This window comes from Hippopotamus amphibius, chromosome 2 (genome assembly GCF_030028045.1).
Source record: "Hippopotamus amphibius kiboko isolate mHipAmp2 chromosome 2, mHipAmp2.hap2, whole genome shotgun sequence".
NCBI lineage: Eukaryota > Metazoa > Chordata > Mammalia > Artiodactyla > Hippopotamidae > Hippopotamus > Hippopotamus amphibius.
Window position 1 is genome coordinate 32,259,253 of NC_080187.1, and position 24,296 is coordinate 32,283,548.

General features: G+C 38.7%; 1 protein-coding gene and 1 non-coding gene across 2 annotated transcripts in view; one reads left to right on the top strand and one right to left on the bottom strand.

Annotated features, from left to right (window-relative positions):
• PLPPR1 (phospholipid phosphatase related 1) overlaps positions 1–24,296 on the bottom strand; it is a 278,562-nt gene that overhangs the window by 215,305 nt on the left and 38,961 nt on the right. The gene's annotated exons all lie outside the window — the stretch shown is intronic.
• On the top strand, positions 18,789–18,918 carry LOC130847252 (small nucleolar RNA SNORA40). Its single transcript, XR_009052035.1, has one exon. It is a non-coding gene; the product is annotated as a small nucleolar RNA SNORA40 (small nucleolar RNA).

Genomic DNA, 24,296 nt, shown 5'->3' on the forward strand with positions numbered 1-24,296 from the left:
AGCAGTATCAAGCAGTATCAGCAGTATTTCGTCTTGTGGAACTGAAAAGCACAGCTACAGAAAGATAAAGAAAATGAAAAAGCAGAGGACTTTGTATCAGATAAAGGGACAGGTTAAAACCCCAGAAAAACAACTAAATGAAGAGGAGATAGGTGCCCTTACAGAAAAAGAATTCAGAATAACGATGGTGAAGATGATCCAGGACTTTGCAAAAAGACTGGATGCAAAGATTGAAAAGTTTACCAAAGACCTAGAAGAATTAAAGAGCAAACAAACAGAGATATGCAACACAATAACTGAAATGAACAATACACTAGAAGGAACCAATACCAGATTAACTGAGACAGAAGGGTGAATAAGTGACGTGGAAGACAGAATGGTGAAAATCACTGATGTGGAAAAGAATAAAGAAAAAAGAATGAAAAGAACTGAAGACAGCCTAAGAGATCTCTGGGACAACGTTAAACGCACCAGCATTCGCATTATAGGGATCCCAGAAGGAGAAGAGAGAGAGAAAGGACCCAAGAAAATATTGGAAGAGATTCTAGTTGAAAACTTCCCTAACATGGGAAAGGAAATAGCTACCCAAGTGCAGGAAGTGCAGAGAGTCCCAGGCAGGATAAACCCAAGGAGAAACACGCCAAGACATATAGTAGTCAAATTGACAAAAATTAAAGACAGAGAAAAGTTATTAAAAGCAACAAGGGAAAAACGACAAATATCATACAAGGGAACTCCCATCAGGTTAACAGCTGATTTCTCAGCAGAAACTCTGCAAGCCAGAAGGGAGTGGCATGATATATTTCAAGTGATGAAAGGGAAGACCTACAACCAAGAATACTCTACCCAGCAAGGATCTCATTCAGATTCGAGGGAGAAATCAAAAGCTTTACGGACAAGCAACAGCTAAGAGAATTCAGTACCACCAAACCAGCCCTACAACAAATGCTAAAGGAACTTCTCTAAGTGGGAAACATAAGAGAAGAAAAGGACCTACAAAAACAACAACAAAACAATTAAGAACATGGTAATAGGAACATACATATCAATAATCACCTTGAATGTAAATGGACTAAATGCACCAACCAAAAGACACAGACTGGCTGAATGGATACAACAACAAGACCCCATATATATGCTGTCTACAAGAGACCGACTTCAGACCTAGGGACACATACAGACTGAAAGTGAGGGGATGGAAAAAGATATTCCATGCAAATGAAAATCAAAAGAAAGCTGGAGTAGCAATAGTCACATCAGATAAAATAGACTTTAAAATAAAAAATGTTACATGAGACAAGAAAGGACATTACATAAAGATCAAGGGATCCATCCAAGAAGAGGAGATAACAATTATAAATATATATGCACCCAATATAGGAGCACCTCAATACATAAGGCAAATGCTAACTATGAAAGAGGAAATGCAAGGCAGAAATAGAGACACAGATGTAGAGAACAAACACATGGACACCAAGTGGGGAAAGTGGGGAGGGTTGGGGGGGGGGATGAATTGGGAGATTGGGATACCAAATTGTACACTCTAAATATATGGTTTATTGTCTCTTAACTGTATCTGAATAAACGTTCTTAAAAAAAAAAAAAAGTTGTGTTTCTATACACTGGCAGTGAACTATCCAAAATTAGAATTAAGAAGACAATTTGATTTTCAATAGCATTAAAAAGAATAAAGTATTTAACAATGAAGTTAACAAAAAGTATAAATCTTATCCTCTGAAAACTAAAAAACGTTAAAAGATTAAAGATCAAAATAAATGGAAAGATATTCCCATATTTATTAATCTGATGACATGTTAATATTAAGATTAATATGGTTAATATAGCAATACATCCCACACTGATTCTATACAATCACTACCAAATACTGTCAAAATTCAATCAGTAAGCAAAATAATTCAATGCAATCACTATCAAAATGCTAGGTGACTTCCTTACAGAAACTTATAAGCTGATCCTAAAATTTATATGGAAATGAAAGGAGCCCAGAATATTAAAAACAGTCTTGAAAAAGAAGAAAAAGTTGGAGAACACACATGATTCCTCATTTCAAATCTTATGGCAAAGCTACAGAAATCAAGACAGTGTGGTATGGGCCTAAGGATTGACACAAAGATCAATAGAATAGAATTAAAAGCCAAGATATAACCCCTTACACTTATGGTCAGTTCTTTTTTAACAAGGGTGCCAAGACTATTCAATGAAGAAATGAATATTGTTTTCAACAAATGGCCTTGGAACAAATCAATACCCACATTTCTTAGGCACAACACCCAAAGCACAAGCAGCAAAAGAAAAATAATAAATTGGGCACCTTCAAAATTAAAAGCTTTTGTGCTTTAAAGAATGAGAAAATGGAAAGACAATCCACAAAACAGGAGAAAATATTTCTAAATAATATAATTGGTAAAGGACTTATATAATAGAATATATAAAGAACTCAATAAAAAGACCACCCAATTTAAAAATGGACAAAGAATATAAATAGATATGTCTACAAAGAAGATAATATAAATGGCCAATGAGCACATAAAAAGATGCTCAACATTATTAGCCATGAGGGAAATACAAATAAAAACCACAATGAGATATATCTTCATACTCATTAGGATGTCTACAGTCAAAAAACATTTAATAAAGCAAGTGTTGGTGAGAATATGGCAAAATTGGAACCTTCATATTTTGCTATGGGGAATGTAAAATGGTGTGGCTACTTTGTAAAAGAGTTCGACATTTCCTCAAAATGTTAAATATAAAGTATTCACATGACCCAACAATTCCATTCCTAGGTATATATGCAAGAGAAATGAAAACACACATCTACACAAAAAGTTGTACATGAAGGTTCACAGCACTGTTATTCATAATAGCCAAAAGGTGAAAAACAATTCAAAGGTCCATCAGCTGATGAATGGAAAAATAAAATGTGGTATATCCATACAATGGGCTATTATTTGGCAATAAAGACACGAATTATTCATATATCTACAACATAGATAGTCCCTGAAAACATTATGCTACGTGGAAGAAGCCAATCACAAAAGGCACATATTATATGATTGCATTTATGTGAAATGTCCAGAATAGGCAAATCTAATGAGACAGAAACCAGATCAGTGGTTTCCGAGGGCTGGGGAGTAGGACCGTTGAGAGAGAAATGAGGAGTAACTGCTAATGGGGACAGGATTTCTTTGGGGGTTAGTGATAATGTTCTATGATATATTGTCGTTGTGGCTGCACAACTCTGTGAACACACTACAAGCCACTGAATTATATATTTTAAAATGGTGAATTGTTTAGCACATGAATTATATCTCAATAAAGTTGTTTTTTTAAAACAGAGCTGACAACAGAAAGCATGGAAGATGTTCACAGAATGTGTTCAGGATGTATTATATGTTCCCTGATACTAAGAAGGTAACAATACCCTTTAGAGTTCAGATCCAGATTAAGATGAAGCCAGTAGAGTCATCCTGGTCCACCTCCAATGACAGAAGAGGACCCCTTAGAAGCCAGAGTAAGTTCTGGGGACAATCTTGAAAAGTGAGTCCACTTTATAGACTGCCCCAGTACCTACAGCATCACTTCCTCCTTTTGAAAACTAGTCCCAGCTTCCCCTCTTTTAAAAGCCCTGTCTTTGACCTACTGAGAAATACCAGAATCCATTTTCCAACAGCTTTCAGGCAAAAGCTCATTAATTATGGCTTTGGCTTCAGTTCAAAATAGGAATTGAATTTTTTTTTTATTATTAAATTTGCCCCCTAATTCCCATAGTATCCATTTGTCTTCTAATTTTGACTCCAACTGTTTGGTTTTGAGTACCCATGTCTCTATGTTTAGGCTTATGAGTATAGATGGACCCATCTGGCTGTGTGCTCTCTGGATGAATATACCATCTTCTCATCTTTGACTTTCTACCGCCTTCATCTCCCTTACGGGGTTCACTGGCCATCCTGTGAATTAATCAAGTCACTTTTAGTTACAAGTGGCAGAAACCCCTTAAACTAGCTCTGGCTAACAGAGAAAGAGAAATATCTTGGAAGGATATTCTAGAGTACCATTTTCTGTAACTGAAGAAATCACAGGAAAGGTACCACCAGGCCTTAGGGACAATTAGAACTGGGGATGTGAGTGCCATCTGGACTTTCCATTACCCCACCTCTTGTCTCTGCTTCTCTGTGCAAGCCTACTCCATTCTTACCACAGAGACATCCTTCAAAGCAGAGCACGGCCATCAGTAGGTCCTAAGCCTCCATATCAAAATTTCCATATCACAGAGGTAAAGATCCTATGTTTTAATTTTAAAACAGAGAAAATATGATATTGGCCAAGAAATTAGAATATAGCTAGCCCATGAGCTGCAGAGTAATGTCAGACCTAATCCAGCCCAGAGAGGGGTTCTGCTCATATGGCAGGAACTTTTGCTGTTAATGCCATTTAATTAGAACATCTCCAGTTGGCCTCAGGCCCTGTCATACTCACTGGTGTCATGTTGTACGGCTGCCCCTGAAAGAACATAAGTTTGTAGCACAATTTGGACTGAATTTCTTAAGCACAAACATTGGGCCATTTTCCTTTCCCTATGCTCAGTCCCCAGCCCAATCCCTGCACACAGTACCCCAAAGAAATCCTTGAATGGAAAATTGAGCTGAATTGTATAGAGGCCCATGGAGCATTGCAAAGTGAACTGCCACATTCTGCATTAGAAAAAAATGACTCCCTGAGGGAGATAATCAAGATGGCAGAGTAAGAAAATGTGTAGCTCATGTCCCCCCATGGATACATCAAAAATACATCTACATGTGCAACAATTCTCACTGAAAACTAACTGTAACATACGGAAGCAACCCAAGTGCCCAACAACACACAAATGGATAAAGAAGATGTATACGTATATGTATATGCATACACACACACACGCAGGCATGCACCCAATGGAATATTAGCCATAAAAAAAAATGAAATTCTGCCATTTGCAGCAATGTGCTTGGACCTAGAGAAATATTATGCTTAGTGAAATAAGTCAGAGAAAGATAAGTACTGTATGATATCACTTATATGTGAAATCTAAAAAATAAAACAAATGAATGTATATATAGCAAAACAGAAACAGACTCACAGGTACAGGAAACAAACTAGTGGTTACCAGTGGGGAGAGGGAAGGGACACGATAGGGTATGGGATTAAGAGATATAAACTGTCAATACTATGTATAAAATAGATAAGCAACAAGGATATAGTGTACAGCACAGGGAATTACAGCCAGTATGTTGTAATAACTTTTAATGGAGTATAACCTGTAAAAAACACTGAATCCCCATGCTGTACACCTGAAACTAATTTTGCAAATCAACTATACTTCAATTAAAAACAAAAACAAAACAAAACAAAATGACTCCTGTGAAGCTCTGATTTTCCACATTTTTCTTTATTAACAGAAGTCAGACACTTTATTTTCTTCCCTATAAACGTGGTATGATCATAGAGTATTGTGTTGATTAAAGAAAATAAAGCAAGTAGAACGCTTGGTTCCAGGCCTGCACAGAGCAGCACTTAATAAATAAATCATTAACACTGTTCTCACTGTCATCATCATCATATGGCCATTCCGCTTTCACTGTTAGTATGCCCCATCCACGCGGATCAAGTGTGTTTGACAAAGGTTTAGTTCTTCTCACCCATGGTAGGAACTGTCACTGCGTACTTTACTGTGCACAGCATCCCTAACCCCCCAACCCAGATTCGAAAATTTAAGAAAGAGAAGAGGCCCTAGTATGTCCCAAAGGCATAGCACAGACTTGTTGCTCCTCCAAGAACTGGGACCACTTGAACATTTCTAACAGATTTTCCCTGTTTCAACAGCCTCCAGGCATCCCATACAGGAAGCTCTGTGTCAAAGTCCCCTTGTGTACAAAGCTTAGAATGGGCTTCATTATTGGCACTGTAGAGACTCCTTTAAAATCAGCTATTCAGGGCAAATACAATTTATCTTCTATGTTCCTCAATTATTAGGTCTACAGATTGGAGGACATTTAAAACTGCATCTTCCTTATGAACCAACTGTAAAGATTAATTAGGTGACATCAGCCAAGTGGAGTTCTCTTGAGAAGTAACATAAATATACTCCCTCTCATTATTACAAGGCTTGTAAATAGTCTTTCTCTCTGTTATTTAAGATAATGAAGCTGATCATTAATAAGTAAACAGATGAAGGAACAGACCTTTGTATTCAACATGGCATTCCTCAATCAAACCATCTCCTTTAAAAATGACAACGGAATCTGTACTCGAGATGCTGCGTGGTGGGCAATCAGCCGTCTTAAAGGGCCACTTCTTCATAATGTGGATGCAGCTTCCAATACCATGTTGGTTCCATCTTTTATTAAAGATCTACCTTGAGTAGGCAATTGATTTTTGTTAGTCCCTAGAGTAAATGCTTAAAGGAGGCTTCATCGTATTTATTTTAAGAGGTTCCTGATCCTTTATGAAATGCATTTGATTCGATACACAGGAAAAAGAAAAGCCTTCATTTACTAAGTGCTATTCTTTTCACAGTCAATTTTGCATTACTTTAATTTTTTTTAATGAAGGAAATCCAGTTCTGAATCACACATCTTTTGAATCCTATTTATTTTTCTAGCACATTTTTTTAATACTCTCTCCAAGTCTGAAAATGTATCAGCCAAAAGGTTCTGATAATTTTCTACATGCTTATTACTTTGTACAACTACTCATGTGAATATTTGAACATTTTAAAATATTTTAGTTAAAAACAATATATTTAAGGATTTTTATTGCTTTACTGGGATTCTCTTAATAGTATTAATATTCACCTCCTGCTGAAGTTGGACACAGGTAAGGAAGAAGCATTCTTGTAAATGGGACTTTGAAATGGTGATGATTTACCGAGTTTCTTCCTAGGGCCTAACAAGGATGTCTGGTGTGTGATGAGATAGATTCTAGGTAGAACTAGTGGACATTCCATAAGGCAGGATTTATTTTCTCATCTGTGCTGTGGAACCACGTTTATACAGGTCTTCCACTAGATTCTACAGGAGAAGCAGGCTGAGCTAACTCGCCTTTGCTCACCCCAAGTCACTTCTAAATGCCTTTTTCCACTTTTCTGCCTAATGATGATTCCAGTCTTTCTCTGAACAGTAATAACAACAATAATAATCATGGCAATGACAGGAGCTGTTTACTTATATTTGCTCATTTAATCTTCACAGTGGTCCTTGGAGAAGCACAAACATCATTCGCATTTTACAAATAAGGAGGCTGAGGTTTAGAGAGATTAACAAGGTTGACACATCTGGACCCAGGTCTGTCTTACTCCAAAACCCATTATCTTTACTCCTGCGCAACACCACCTTTAGAAATGTGGGATTAGAAAATCCTGGCCAAATAACAAATAAATAAGCGTTGTATCAGTGCTGTCCTTTCAAATTCAAAACACAGAAAAGGCAAGGAGTGGCCGAGCTTCCAGCACAAAGCAGTAAATGACAACTTTATTTTCTTGAGTTTGACTCTGCAGCCAAACATAAATCCAACCCAATTTCATGGCAGGGCTTGGACAGCTTTCTCCCTGCAGCGCTGGTTTCACACTATACAGTGACACACGCACCTAAAGGGAACTTCACATGGGTGAACCATGCCCCGTAATCCCTTCCTTGAAAAAACAAAAGATTTCCTGCTCACCACAACAGCCCAACCCTCAAAGTAAAAAAGAAAAAAAAAATTACCAGAAAATATCCCGATGAAATTATGTTTGTAAGTAACATGAAGGATAACAGAAAAGAAAAATAAAAGGCAGAGCAGGTGAACCTAAAGAGTCTGTGAAAGTAGAGAGATAATCAGCTACCACTTCTCAAACAATAAATTGGAAAATATATTATTAATGGGTAGGTTGTACGTGGTACTTTTCATGGCAGCTGCTAGAGCCCCCTCCTCTGCTCCACCACCCTCACTGAGTCACTGCCCATCTGGCAGTAGCTATACCCACCACTCTCAAAAATGATGCCCAGGCACTAATTGGATATAAGCAACTTGATCTCAGGGACAGCTCTGCAATATCCAAACATGCAACAATAAGAACATTGCATTTGGTTAAAATTGCACATATTTCTTAATCCAGACAAAGAGAAGAGTGTGCTTGCTTCTGTGCTAATTGCTGTGACTTATAAAGGAACGTCGGCCAAGTTAAGATCCATGCCAACTCAGCTACTCACAAGCTTCAGCGGATTCCCCTGATAACCCATTTCAACATCCCACACAGTCAGGAGATTTTATTATCTAATCTCCATTCCTCTTTCTGAAATTTAAATACATCCCTGCTCATTTTATCTTAAGCAGAAATAGAATTGGACCATGTTGATATATCACCCAGAGGGAATTTTTTTTTAATCTAAACCTACTGTATCTATTTCTGCTTTCTAATGGGGAAGTGTAGGGATAGAGATGCCATAATTCACATAACTCTCCACTCCTTCCAACCCAATTCAGAGACTAGAGGGGAGGAAATAAGTTTGAAAGCACTTCTGATTTTAAATGGTGAACTAAACACATACATTTAATTCTGCTCCCCCTCAAATCCCATTAAATCTCAAGTAAAGAATTTTTTTAAATGCATGAACTCACAAAGGAAAATGGGAGAGGAGACAATAAAACAAAATGTTAAGGGCTAGAAAGTGGATGAATAGGTGGAAACTGATTTAGACTCAAAAAAGCAAAATTCTAAATCAGCAGCCAGGAAGGGCAAGGACAGTCTTCTTTGCACTGCAGAACTCCCAGCTGGCTCAGGAATCAATGGCACCAAATACTTCTGGAGGGGATAGAGAAGATGAGGCTAACAACAGGAAGACCAGTTAGAAGAATGTTTAAGAAGCAGTTGTCTCCCCAAAGTCTTTTCCAATTCTTCTTCTTCCATCCTAGCAGAATCCCTTTCCCAAGAATTCTGGGAATTCTTGGGAAAGGGAACAGACTATCTCTGAATGGGGGGACACCAGGCCCAGTTGAGACTTGGGTCCCATACTGAAAACAATGGAATGACAGAGCATTGACTTACTGAATGTTCAGACCTCAGCCCTTTTTCACATCTACTCAACTCCCAGAAGTTGGCAGCCAGGCAGGGGATTGGAAGAGCCTTCCCTGGGGATTGTAACTAAAAATAAAATTCTAAAGTTACTGACATCAGAAGTTCCCAAAGAAAGGAGTCCATCCAAGCACCCTACAGTGAAGACCAGAGTCAACAGACCTCGTCCAGTGCCTAGAGCTTCCAAACAGCTTCACATTTAAATAAAATCAAACTACCAGATAGAATGGATAAAATGGAGAAGAAATCACCAGTGAAATAATTCAAGAAAATTCCCTATATATGAAAGACAGGAATCTCGGATTTAAAGTTCTGAGCAGCGTAATGGGTGAAAACACACCCACACCAAGGCATTTGACAGTGAAAGTTCAGAATTCTAGGGGAAAGAAAAGATTCTTGAGACTCTCAGAGAGAAAAAAAACCATTTTCATACAAAGAATGAAGAATCTGAATGTCACTGGAAATGAGAAGACAATGGTGCAGTTTCTTCAAAGTACTAAGGAAACAGTAACTTTTAATCTGGAAATCTTCATACATCCAACTGTCATAATTTACTGTGAGGATAAAAGACAATTTCAGACATGACAATTCTAAAAAAACAAAAAGAAAAACTTCACCTCTCGGGCACCCTTTCTTAGGAAGTGAGAGATGTGCTCCTCCAAAGCAAAGCAGTGAGAAAGAGGAAATCATGAAATTCAGGAAACAGGATCCTATAGAGGGAAGCAGAGGAGAGTACCCTCAGGGTGGCAGTGAAGAGTGATGGTAGTGATGTGTGCGTGCTGCCTGCCTAGAGTCGCCAGACCAGGTAGGTCAGAGGACTTGAGGAAAGACTTCTGCAAGAATGTAAGATAGAAATCTTGCCTAATAAGAAAGTGCCAAGAGGAAATTTATTCCAAAACATGGAAGCTGGATACCCTTGGGGAGGTAGAAGTGGCCAGCATTCTGTCTGAGTCCCAAGGAGAGAGGAAACATAAGCAGGAATGGAAAGAGTGGCTTTCTTTCACAATGGCTATGAGATTTGCAGGCAGCACGTCTTGGGGCTTAGTCTGTCTGACTGTGGCACCAACAGGTTGTATGAGGTTTATCCCTTCAATACAGCAGCCTTAGCACTAACCTAAGTGGGAAGCTGACAGAGCCAAGAGGCAACATTACAAAAGGCAACATGTCTAGTAATGGGAGATGGTATAGGTAAACCTGTGGTAGTTGTGGCACAAATGACCTCATATGGCTTTACTAAGCATATCTCAGAAAGAAAGTAAAGTAGAAAAGGAGAGAAGGGAAAATGGCAGATGTAAGTGGTGGTTGAAAAGATTTGTTCTAGAACAGTCTTAGATCATCCCCTGAAGACTCCGTAAATATCTAGAGGTATTATATGGTATGAAGGTTAAGTCCCCACTCTAGGAAGCATGTTTTACACACACACACATACACACACACACTCTACTAAATCTGGGCTGGTATCCAGAGTAAAACAGACAACGTATTAATTTACAACTGTCCTAATTATATTTCATTGCAAAAGCCAATTGTTTGTTTCAACTAGAAAATCTGCCCTACTTAAGACATTAGTATCCAACGACAATTGATAATGGGTTTGCATTTCCACAAGTGTGTCTGAATTTCAGTTATCTGACATCTCACAGTAGGGAATTACCATTTGCATTTTCAGGTACCTGACATCTGGAATTCAGGCATGAGACTGAACACAATTATCCTTCACAATAAAAGTAAACAGAACTCCGCATGAATCTGCTAATTGTTCCTTCCTGCTGAGCTACAATTTTTAGGCAGAATAGATACATAAAAGAGTAACTATCAATCTGTCCATTCTTCTCACAAAGGCCAAAGTTATCTTCTCAAAGCCTAAATCACATTCTTTCCCTCTTCTGCTTAAAACCCTCCTGTGGAGAATAAAACATAAATTCCTTATCATGGCAAACAAGGTCCTGGGTTTGAGCACGCATCACTGGGAGAGCTGGTTAAAACTCAGAATGCCAGGCTCCACCCCCGAGCCTCTGATGCAGTAGGTCTGGGGTGGGGCCTGAGAATCTGCATTACTCACAGATTTCCTGGCGATGCTGATTGCTGCTGGTCTGGGGACCACACTTTGAGAACTATTGCTCTCCCTGTCCAGGTCCCTGTCAAATCTCTAGCTGCATCTCTTAATGCCACTCTCCTTCTTGGATATTATACTTCAGCCACTCTGGCCTTTCTGACCCTCAACACCTCATGCTTGTTCCAGGTCAAGGTCTCTGCCCTTATGGTTCCCTTTGCCTAAATCCGTTCTCTCCTTGATCTTCATCTTCTTAGAAGGACCTTCTTGGTCACCCTAGCTAAAGGAACGCTCCAACACTCTCCATCTACAACGTCGTCTTATTTCATTTTCTTGTCCCTGGTGCTTACCTCTGTCTGAAGGTGAGCGATAATTATTTGTTCATCATCTGTCTTCTCTACACAGAGTACGTTCTCTGGGGGCAGGGACCTCTTCTGGCTTTCTGGTTTATCTGTAGCACTTGGAGGCAAACAATAAATAATTTTTGGATGAACAAATAAATCTATGGAAGAGATCAGATCTGTGGCTTGAGTGTTCTAGTCACGAGACTTTTATTATTAGCCAGATAGATACCTAACAACTCTCCATCATTTGGTATCTTTCCATCACTCTCATCCAAGAACCTTTTGTTCCCATGTCATCTGTAATTAGAAAATTTATTCCACATGTCATTTGTAATTAGAAAATTGGACCAAGAGGTATAATTTAGTACAAAGCTGGTGGAATGTCAGTTCTGCTAAGCAGAGATACAATAATATTAGTCCTATTCTAACAAAAAAAAATCAAGCTATTTTATAAAAAAAGGAAAGGTATTATAAGAAAGCTAAATATATTTTAACATGAAGCAAAACTAAAATTTATTTTGATGTGAAGCTACATCTGTGATCTCAGGCATATAACCCTTGGCAAATCACCAAAACTGCTACTCTGTAAAAGGAAATAATGATTTTCAAGGTTAAAAAAAATTTTTTAGAGCCATTTGAGTACTTCAGTTTTCAAACTAAACATAAACATCACCTCTCTTAAACACTAGATTATTTAACAACTCTCTGCTCCCTCGGCTCTTACAAGAATCTTAATTTTTACATCATTTGAGTGGTTTCTCACAATTGGCCGTGAAAGTTTATCTACATGAGACACATAATGTTTGGTTCAAATTTAGTGGCTCACAGTAAGTGATCTTCCTTAATTTCTTCTGGTTGGGAAGAGAAGTAAAACACCTCACTTTAGAATCAGATCACTGCTGGGGGTTTTTAATGGCACTTCATAAACTTCTATCTGTAATCTTCCGCCCCCATAGTCATTGTAACAAGTGCATTTCTATTATGTGGACTTTTTTCTGGGTAATTATTTGATAGTTAGCTGAACACTTGGCCCCACTCAGTACATAACATACTCACTCTTCTCCTGCTGTCTTGCTAAACCTTGCAGAATACCTACCACATGATGATATTCAGTGAGTACTTAATGTATGAATGACCAATGTAGCAACCAAAGAGAACAGGAGCATAAAGTCATATTTAGAGAAAGGAAACCTATTTTTTACCATGACCATGATCTCAGAGAAAATATTTTCTTGGAGAACAGACAGAGCCTTGATGTTTATTCAAAGAAAGGACCATCTGTGGACCTGTTACTGCCAATGGGCTATCATATGATATTGCAAAGAAGTCATTATTTGCTGGGTTATCTTGGGCAAGCTGCTTCATCCCTCTGGACCTCACTTTTCTTTGGGGAAAATTAGGGAGTTAAGATGATTAATGAGATCCAAAATTCAATGTTCAAATATTAGATCCATTTCCAATAACTCTTTTCAGGAAAGGGGAAAAATGCTACATCCCAATATCATACTTGATTTCCGTAACAGCTAATCACCTAAGCTGAAATATGAGCATTCACAAACCGTCAAGCTAATGTCTTGCATTTAATTGATCCAGAAAGACACCGGATGCTATGTTCAGTTTTCCTGATACATCAATACACCACCTAGTACTTCACAACTTAACAAAAAACTTGCAGCCTCAGAGCCACAGTTGGTTGCATGGCAAGGCCTGGAATCATACTTTGTGTGCCTGCTCTTTCCCAGCTTCATTTCTTTGGGATAGAAATTATACAGGTGACCCCAAGATCCTTTGATTTCATATTTTGAGATTTTTATGGTGTATGTGTTTAGAATACCATCCCATGATAATAGGATACTAATATTCATGGTCTCATCTTCTTTCACCATAAATCAGATTCATGCAGATTAGCACCGTCTGCTTCATACATGGTCTGCAGACGCACGAAACATGAGCCAGGGCATGGAAATCCGTGTAAGGAACAACTTAACTCAGAAGGAGTGAAACAGATCAATCGACTTTTATTCTTCAAGCTGCATACATTGTAAAAATTAAGCAAAACAAAAGTCAAGCGTGACAAGGATTTTAATTGGAGAATATGGTAGATTGCCATCATCAAAGCCCATAGGAAAAGACAAGGCTAATCTTATTAAGGTTATCTGGGTATGTGGCAACAAACAGCCCCAAGAAACCCACAGTTCTACAATCAATTTCTCCGCCAAGGGAACTTAGTTTATTCAGGCTAATGAACTGAGAAGGAAGACACAGGACTGGAAATAACATCTAAGCATTTTTTTTTTTAACTGAAAATGTAAATGATCCAGGTTGTACACAAACCAATAGTTTGGTTTATTCTTAATAAAACACGCAGATTTTCCTTTGCATGTGACCCTGAGAAGTGGCCAATTGAAGAGAGCCTTTTCCCTGATTAGTGGCCTTTCGCATAACACCCTTCACGATATAGTCATTGAAATGAAATGCCTGCTGTGCACAGCTGCCTCAAATTGTGCAATAGATCGGCTGCAAAGCAAATTTCAGCTGAGACTCCTGCACTGGTGAGCTACGACTGAATTGGAAGTTCCTTTGAGAAATAAGCCAGCAAAATTAGACTTGTAAAGTGTCACCATGCTATACAAGCATGCCAGGATTTATTACGTGATGCCTAGTTCACCTGACCTACACCCATCCGTCCATAATTGTCTTTGTTACATCCACATAATAATAGCAGCTACCTTTTATTTCTAGGAGCTAAACACTGTACTGGGTACATTACCTATATTTTCTCTACAGTCCTCAGAACAATCTGCCAAGGTAGAGACATATAAGCAAAAGGTTTTCCCCACAGTGTTCATGAATTATTTATCCTTTAGTAAACCAGTAAGCACACCTAAACCTCGGAGATTCGGACGCATGCTTTCTCAAACTTTTAACTAACAGTACACATTAATGGTGAACTATTTTCTTTAATAAAACATAGGAGAATAAAAAGCTTTCATATTGATGCAACAGCTTCTTCTCTGTGAATCTTCTCATGAGTTGCTATAACAGTCTCCTTCTCAAATAGAAAGCAGCTGGGATATGTTAACACGCAATTCAAAGGCCTGTGATGTAAACATCTTTTTATTGGTGACAATTACATTTGGAAAATGTATCCTTTGCCATCCTGTGCCCAACCAGTAGCAATTTGTCATTAATTCTACGTTCCCAGTATCTAGTGAACGCATATCTCCCTCTCTATTCCCTCAGTTAACCTTTCTCACCTCCCACCTTCGTTACTGTGGTGGAGCCCTTTTTCTCTGGACACACAGCCTACTTCCCAGCCTCCCTTACAGTTAGCTGATGTCATGGGGTTGCATTCTGTCTGATGGAAGCGTTGTCTGCTCCTTCTGGATGACCCACAGAATCCTCTCGAGAGTATCTTCCTTTCTCTTTTGCAATCCATGAGTTGAATGGAGGAGACTCCAAAGACCTAGAAGATGCCTAAACTACAACATATAAGGAGGCTGGGGGCTTGAGCTACAATTTAGAGGAGAGCTTTCTATCTATATGAGCCACCTAACCAGCAACACCTGCAGTGGACACTCACAAAAACCAAATACAGACTTTCATGGGTCTGACACTAAAACATGGGGATTATTCGACAGTAAATAGTCTATCTAATGCACAACTAAAATAGCCTCGTTTCCCAGCCTCTCTCCCTTATACGCCAACATCTGTACAGAAATGATGTTTATCTTCCCCAAACAGCACTTTGTAACTGTCACCTCCCTTAAAAAATGATTCATAGATGTACTGAATAGACACAGGCTGAGCACCTATTATGTTTCAGGCTAATTTCTTAGAGAATCTTAGAGTTGAAAATCTATCACCTGGCTTTCAGGGATCTCCATCTGTGTTGACAAGTTTGCCTCTCATTAAACCCCCACTCTGTCTCAAAACTCCTAACAATCTAAATTATTTGCTATTGCTGACATATGATTTAGATTTTTTTTTTTTTTTTTGCTGCCATGCCTTTGATTCATTTGTCCTCTCTCTCTTTCTAAATGTTACGTGTCCTTTCAGCTCCAGTGTAAATGCTACTAATCCCAGAAAGTTGCATCTCCTTGAATTCCCAGATGAAAGTAATCTCTCTTTAGGTCTCTGTCTCTCTCTCTTTCTCTCTCCTTCTCTCTTACATCCTTCCTCTAACTTGCACAGCACTTGATCTGTTTCTCTTTATAAAGTCCACATCGGCCTTGTTCATCATTGTATCCCTTGGAGCCAGCACCATGCCTGACACACAGCCAGTACTTTCTTGAATAAATATCACTTACACACTTGAGCTTAGCATAGTGCCAACAGTTAAATATATATCATTGTTTAGTGAATGAAAATTCAAATTTCCTCAGTTTATCAGTCTAGGGTTTAATACTTCACAACAGCTTTGCTCTTTCCCTCCATATGTGGGTTCTTCCTTAGCACTCTCTGAGGGCTTTTCACCCCTCTCCTTGCCTAAACCAGAAACCTAGGATGACTTTTCTCTCTCCCTCACCCCCTTAGCCAATCCTTGCTGAGGCTACTTCCTAAGCCGGCCTGGAATGCATCTCATCTTTTCTGGCCTCTGTTCCCTTAGTGCAGGGCGCCATTGTCACCACCTAGCCTTCCTGGCTTTAGCCTTTAACTTCCCCGTACCCAAAGTCCACTAGCTAAACAGCAGGCAGGTGGTCTTTCTAAAATCAAGTGAAAATCTGATTTTGTCCTTTACCCACTTAAAGTCCCGAAAAGCCTCTTGGTGAACTTCACAGTCAAGTTCTAGGTAAAGGAAGCACAACCTACTCAGCTCTTCATAATTTGATTAGTGCATGAACTCAACAAATATATAGGAAGCAGCTAAGTGCCAAGTACTGTTTTCGGTGCTGAAGGATGCACTCCCGTAGACACCAAACAAAATCTGGGCACTTACTGAGCCTGCATTCTTGTGTGGAGGTAGGCAGTAAATAAGGACAAAAAAAGCACATCATTTAGCATGTTAGACAGTTACAAGTTTTATGAAAATAAAAACAGAGCAAATGATGGCATCTGGGAGTACAGATTTGAAAGAAAGATTACAGTTTAAATGAGGTGATCATGGCAGGCCCTTACTGATAAACTACTGAGAAGGCCCTTATTGGGATCATGCAGATCTGAGAGAACCGTGCAGATAGAGGAGGTGACCAGTGCCAAGTCCTGGGGCAGAAGCACATCTAGCGCGTGTGAAAAGGTTGATCTTATAACCTACTTCTAGTCTCCAAATGTGCCATTCTTCCTCTTCCGGGCATATGCATCCATCTGTCTAGAATGCCCATCGCCTCCTTCTTCCTCATGCAACTCCTCATCCTTTAGCTGTTAGCTGCCCTCTGCCGCACTTTTAAACCTCAGTGTGAATGCAAGTCACCTGATGTGGAGCCTGGCAATCTGCATTTCTAACTAACCCCCAGGTGGTTCTGATGCTGATTGTCCATGAGCAACAGGAGAAGCCAGTCATGGAGGGTTAGTCTATGTCAGTGGTTCTCAGCCTTGGGTCATATTGGAACCCCCTGGAGAACTTTTAAATACCTCCCCTCTCCACAAAATGCCACATCAGACCAATCAAATCAGATGTTGAGAGACTGGAATTCAGGAATCAGTATGTTTTCAAGTCTCCAGAGGATTCCAATGCGCAGGCAGGTTGAGAACCTATGGCATCTCTAAAATCTCTTCTAACTCAGAAACCTATCACTGGGTTGTCTAGGCTTTTCCAGACAGGGCATCACTGATACTGCTTGGGCAAGACACAAACGTTGCCACTCTAGACACAGGTCTGTAGTACGGTGGTTTTGATCATGAGCTTTAGAAATGACAGATGTGGGTTCATATCCCAGCTCTGTTCCTTGACCTTGGGCAGAAGTAGAATCACGGATGTAGAAAACAAACCTATGGTTACCAGGGGTTGTGGGGGAAGAGAGAAATTCAGAGATTGGGATTGACATATACACACTACTATATATAAAACAAATAACTAATAAGGACCTACTGTATAGCAGCACAGGGAACTCTACTCAATACTCTGTAGTGGCCTATATGGGAAAAGAATCTTAAAAAAAGTGGAGATTTTATATACATATATATATATATATATATCTTATTCACTATGCTGTACACCTGAAACTAACACAACATTGTAAATCAACTATACTCCAATAAAAATTTTAAAAAATGATCAAGAGGAAAAAAAGATGCTTTACCTCTCAAAGCCTCAATTTCTTCATCTCTAAAATGAAAGTCACTACAACTAATATGTTAGACTACTGAAGGATTTAAAAGGGCGATTATGCCCAGCACTTTGGAGGTGCCAGGAATTTGAGGCTGCCGCTGATATTAAATATGAGATTTTGCAGCACTGAAGCACTTTTTTTTAAACAAAGATGCCAGTTTGCTTTTCCTCCTGAAGAGCATCCACATGGAAAATAACAACAGCCACTAGGGAAGCCTGGAACAGCTTAAGTGCCATCAAGGGAACTCTTCCCAGTAGTTAATTTCCTCCTCTGTCCTCAGCTCCCAAAGCTATTCTGGGAGGAAACCACTGTTTTACTTTATGAAACATTTGCCTATGATAACAGATGGGAATTCTAAGCAGCCTTTTGGCAAACAGACCCTTTTTTCCAATCCCCTGTCACCCTTGTTGATAGTAAGCAAAGTTGAAACACTCACTAGGAATCACGTCCCTGTCTGTTTTCATTTGCTAGCACTGGGTTATAGTTCTGACTGCCTTACACGAATCAAACATGCTCTTGGTGGAAGCTGCAACAGCAATGAAATCATTGCAGTGGTTCCACCTAATTAGTAAGTCATGAGCACACTTGTCTCTTGGTGTTTGGGGAAGGAATCATGAAGACAGTGAGGCCAGGTTTCCATTTCTTCTAAGCCATGGGCACCCTGAGAGGTGAGAGCATTTTCCCTACTTTCTGTTGATGAATCTCACTCATGCCAAATGTTTGAATGTAAGGGCAGTCCTCAGATTCTGCCCCTCCCCACCCCACCAGGCCTGGCTAGCAAGTCTTGAGAAAGAAGATATGGAAAAAAATCACCATAAACTCAGGTTTGTCAAAATCCTTCAATAATGATTTAACATCCTGCTCCAATATATCCCTGTTTAAGACACCCACACCCAGACCTGTCTGCTTGGTTCACTTTCCTCAGCTTCCATCCATATATTGACATACGTATCTACTGTCATGACTTTATTCACATTGTTCTTTTTATTCTCTCCCACATCTAAAATGTGAGAAGTACTTTCCTAGAAATAATACTATTAAAATGGTTGGACTGACTTACAGACAGGTGCAAAAATAAATCCTCTTTTGCAACCCAGAACTCTTTGTTCAGTATGAGTTTTGATACAGATAAGAAGGAACATGATACCTAAAACAGAATCAAGTGATGGGGGTGTACTGATAAACATACAGATTGCTTCCAGGACTATAGAGCTGATAATCTCCCTCATATCTTAAGCTTTTAAATTATCAGCTGTACTCATTTAGTACTTTAATTTTATTGTTCACATGAAACAAAGATGGCTTCTTTTTTTAGGCGTTTATCTTGAACACCGTGTGTGGATTTTAAAAAGGTATTGGCATATCCCAATGATCTGTACTGTACTAGGGTGTGACGGCTTAGGAGTGAGTATGATTTGAACTTAATACAGAGGGTGTCAAATTCAGAACCAGGTAGATCCATCTCCTGACCCTAAACATGGTCCTAAAGTAAATTGCTTGAGGAAATTGGATCCCAAAGATTACAGGTGGGAAATTTTGCAGTGTTCATATTCCATTGGAGATCAAAGAAGGCTAACTAAAAGAACTGTGGCAGGCTGACTCACATGACAGCTGTGGATTGAGCAAACTTTTTGAAAGGGCTATCTTATCCTGAAGATTATGACTTTGAAGGAACTAAGGTGATTGGCAGTGGAAAGAATCAGAACACATGAAGTTCCTTAAAAATTTATTAACTTAAATATTTTGCCTATGTTACACATAATTTTAAAAAAACCCTTTAAAAAAAATGTTCGGACTTTCAGTGATAGTAGTACAATTTACTCAGTTGATGTATGTTAAGTGCTTGGAATAGTGACTTGTATATACATGGCACGTGTGCAGTACATGTTTGGCATTAATGTAACTGTAATTATTGCCATTAAAATAGGTCAGTTATGTTATACTTTAAAAAGGCTTCTGTTGGCTGACCTCTACTTTAGATACCTTTAAATAGCAATTCAGTACTTCCTAAGCATTGAGCATGATGCTTTGTATGCTTTACCTCAGTTAATTCCCCCAGCAGCCCTATAAAGATGGCACTAGTACTCCCCACTTAGTAAAGAACCTGAAGCTCAGGTAGGTTAAGGAGCTTCAAGTCATACAGCTGGTACGTGCCAGAGCTAGGGTTCACATACGGAGCTATTCCACCCTTGAGTCTGTTCTCTTAGTCACGATGCTCAACTTCCTAACAGAACAATGCTTGGGCTTCCCTGTCCTTTTTTGCTGTTCTCAATGCAAAACTGTCAAGCTCATCAGAAACAAGTAAAGTGTGGAAAACTGTAACAGTCTAGAAGAGTCTAAGGAGACATGATAAGTAAATACATCGTGCAATTCTGGCACAGAAAACAGACATTAGGTAAAACTAAAGTAATCTAAATCAAGTATGGACTTTAGTGAATTATAATGTATCAGTATTGATTCAACAATTGTGACAAATGTACCAAAGCAATGTCAACAATAAGGGAAAACAGATGTGAGTTATACAATAACTCTCTGTAATATTCTTGCAACTTTTCTGTAAACATAAAATTCTTCTTTAAATAAAATGTTTACTTTTTAAAAGTCAATGAACCCTTGCTCAAGGTTATACTTGGAATGACATTTTTCTGACTATAAGTAAGTTCTCATAGTAAAAGGATTATGTTGATTAATGTGCATTTTGTGGCTTGGTGTGCTACAGCAGTTTGTGTGTTTTCTAATTCAAATTATCCACCTTCTAAAACATCCCATGAAGTACGTTTAGGGAGATGGTTATAAAGCAGGATCCTAGAACTCATGGTAATTCCTTCCTCTGGAATTCTGACCAGAGTAAAGAATATTTGACTCACTGTTAAAAAAAAAAAAAAAAGCTTTTTAATGAAAACAGAGAATGTGTTATGTAGGATATGAAGCCTGGGAATCCAAGACCAATTATTGTGAGGAAAGCTCTTTTCCACAAATGTGCCAAAGCAAAGTTAAGGATCAATGCAGCCTAATCCCAATGGTATGAAAAGAAGCGAGTACTCAAGTCAATGTCAGTGTGCTCATAATATGCGCAGAGGAGGCACTTTTCAAATTGGAGGTCCTGCATACATACATATCTTAAAGACGTCTGTGCAGGTACAAAGTGAAGTGTCATGGAATTCCTTGATGGCCTGTGTAAAAAGTAGGATGAAAGAGAAAGCCTGGTAATAACAAGGTCTTAAAATACTCTGCAAAGTTCAAGGAGTCTATTCATTCTTTCCTGGTTAGTGTGATAGCTTAAAAATATGTCCACAAATTCATTGGGACTCCTCTTATCCAGAGATGGGCTCCATGTCCTCTAAGCTTGAAACTGTACACTTCAAACAACAGCAGACAGCAGAAGGGACGCAATGCTGCCAAAGCCAGGTTCTAAACACCAAACTGCTTCTGCTTTGCTCACAGGAACACTTTATCTGGAAACCTTCAGCCTCTAGGTCTGCTCTGGTCCCACTGTCATTTTAGCTCCACCCACTGTTTGACCATAACGGTATGAGAAATTCTGAACCAGGGTGATTTAGTCAAATATTTCCTGAATTCTTGACCCATAAAAATGTGTGAAAGATGACAAAACTACAAGATGTGGCACATCTATACAATGTTGCTGTTTTAATTCTCCAAATTCCGAGCTAACGTATTATGCAGCAGTAGCTACTGGAATAGTTGGTTTATGACTGTTCAAGAAAGAGCTGGGTTAATATAAAGTGTCTGTGTAGGGCCATCATGATTCATTGACTGTGTTGTGTCAAACCTGGCCATAGAATCTTAAATATATAAATCTATATTAATGATAAGTAATGTGTTTTAGTTTAATATGTAACAATTTACTTATTACCCAGAGCCTCTGCCTTAATTTGGAAAATACTTATTAAGCACATGTTATGTGTGAGGCACAATGATAGGCACTATGAATTCAATGATGTAAAAAACAAACATATACATAGTTTTGTGGAGCTTACACTCTAGTGGAGAAACAAACAAAAACAAGTACAGAAACAAGTGATTACCAATTATGATAAGTGCTATAAAGGAAACCAGCAAGGTGCTTGGGAAAATCCTACTCTTGAGATGCAGTTAAGAAAAGAAGGAAGGGAGGGAATACGGGAATATGTGTATAAAAACAGATGATTGAACTTGGTGTACCCCAAAAAAAATAATAAAAAATAAATAAATAAAATAAAATAAAATTAAAAAAAAAAAGACTCTCTGATGAAATGGCATTGAAGATAAGACCTAAAAGTAAAGAAATAACCAGTCATGTGAAAAGCAATGGAAATATTCCTAGAAGAGGAACAACACAGGCAAAGGCCCTGGGGTAGAAATATGCCAGGACCAGAGTAAAGTCAGAGTGGCTAGAGCATAATGTATAAGAGGAGTGTGGAAGAGACAGCTAGTGTTTCTCTGTGTTGTAGAGTTGTTTGGGGGCGGGGGGTGTCTTTCCAGTAAGAGATTTTACTTCTCAACCTTACCCCCTTGCATGAAAGCAGTCATGTGACTGATCCCTGGTCAAAAGAATTTAGGTGGGACTGCCACAACTAGATGCGGCCCATACAAACCCTCCACTCTCTTTGCTTAAGTGCCAGTTGGACATTAATGCCTAGAGTGTCGTTGAGACCCAAGTGTGAAGATGCCACATGACTATCAATCTAAGCCCCTGAATGAGTTCGTGGAGCAAAGGCCCATCCTCTCCTCCTCTTTCTACCCACTGGATATATGCAATAAATACACCTCTGCTGGTATTAAGCTTGAGAGCTGTTAGAGCAGTTAGTATTATCTTAACTGAAATAAGGAAGGGTGAGACAAGATTCAGCTGGAATTCATCACGAGCGGTTGGATCAAATGGTGAGGAATTTGATTTTTACTCTAAGAGCACTGAGAACCCATTATTGTATACAGGGAAATGAGATGACCTGATTTATGTTTTAAGATCACTCTGGTCTCTGTGGACATCGGATTGGAAGGCAAAAGAGTGAAACTACTGTGTTGAGTTATTACAAAGAGTCAGCATCAAGTAAAGACACAGAAGCCCCCTGTTCTGTCAACTGAGAACTCTCAGCTTGGTCCAGAAGAATGAGAATTTCTTTTAAATGAAAAGGAATAATCATCCATTTCAAGAGGGTGATTTGTACATGACCTAGCAGCTTTTAGATTTTCCGGAAGTCTTGGTAAACATATGTTTTAGAAAACATAATCTACTCGTATACCATCTTTCCTGTTAAGGGAAGTTTACCCTGGGCTTCTCACCACTCGAGATACATGTAAAACAAATGACTGAGGCCACACAAAGACAGTGTGATCTGTATCGAGCCAAACCATATGGTGCTGCTCCTAAAATCAAACTCTGAGCACGACCTAAGACTCCACAGCAAATTAAGATACCATCACTGTGAGGACTGAAAAAACCTAGTGGACACAATGATGGATAAATAATTCAAGTAAAGGACACTGCCTAACACAAGCCCAGTGGGAACAGAGAAGACAGAATACCCTCGTTGGCTGGGAGGGTGTGTAATGGGGGGAACGGGGCAGAGTCAGAGGACCAAGAGTTTGAGTACAAGTTTATCCAGGCAAAGAAATGTGATGTCATATGATAATACAGTGTCTGTTGTTTTTTGCCTTCTCTTACAATTGCTGTCTACTGGATCTAACTTTTATTAGAGTCTTTTCCAAGAAAGAATCTTTGGCCAAATACAAAGTTTAGATGATTTTAGTTATTTTTGGTGAGTTAATACTTTCAATGCACTGTTATAATTTGTCAAAAGATATAAACATGTTCCCCCAAATGGAATGGGTTAAATCAGTGTCTGAAACAATAGAGTCTAAAATATGTAAACTATACCATGCCTATAATCTAGCAAAGTATTTGCTGCTTATATTTAAATTCTAAATGTAAAGTCTATCAAAAGACTTCTTATTGAGAAAAACTCAGACCTACCAATATTAAAGGAATTTAAGCCTATATGAGCCCTCAGAAGTGCTAAACTGAAATAAATCCAGGCATCAGTGAGTCCAATTTACACATTTATTATCTGAAAAAATATATATATATATATATTTAAATTATCTTCTTTTAGAGAACATCTGTCAGTTTGAAGGGACTTTTGTTGTTATATTGTGGTGGTTAATGTTTTAACATGGTCTTTGAGATCTGCATGAAATGCTCAGGTTTTATGAAGGAAACTACATACAAGACAAACACACACACACACATATCAAACCTTGTCATAACTGTGAGTGCTCCAGAATTTGATTTTTGATTGACTGCTAGAAACTATATACAATGACAATTTTTGGCTTTTACTCACTGATTAGCTTTGACCCATGCAATTACATGAACCTGAAGGACAGGTATGCAGCTGTTCACAAATATTCAGACTGATTCCCAAATGGCATGATGGTTCCTGTGGCTTCTGACAAGTCTAGACTCAAGCCAGCCACACAGTATTTCTTGATTCTCTCACCTAAATATTTTATTCAGATTT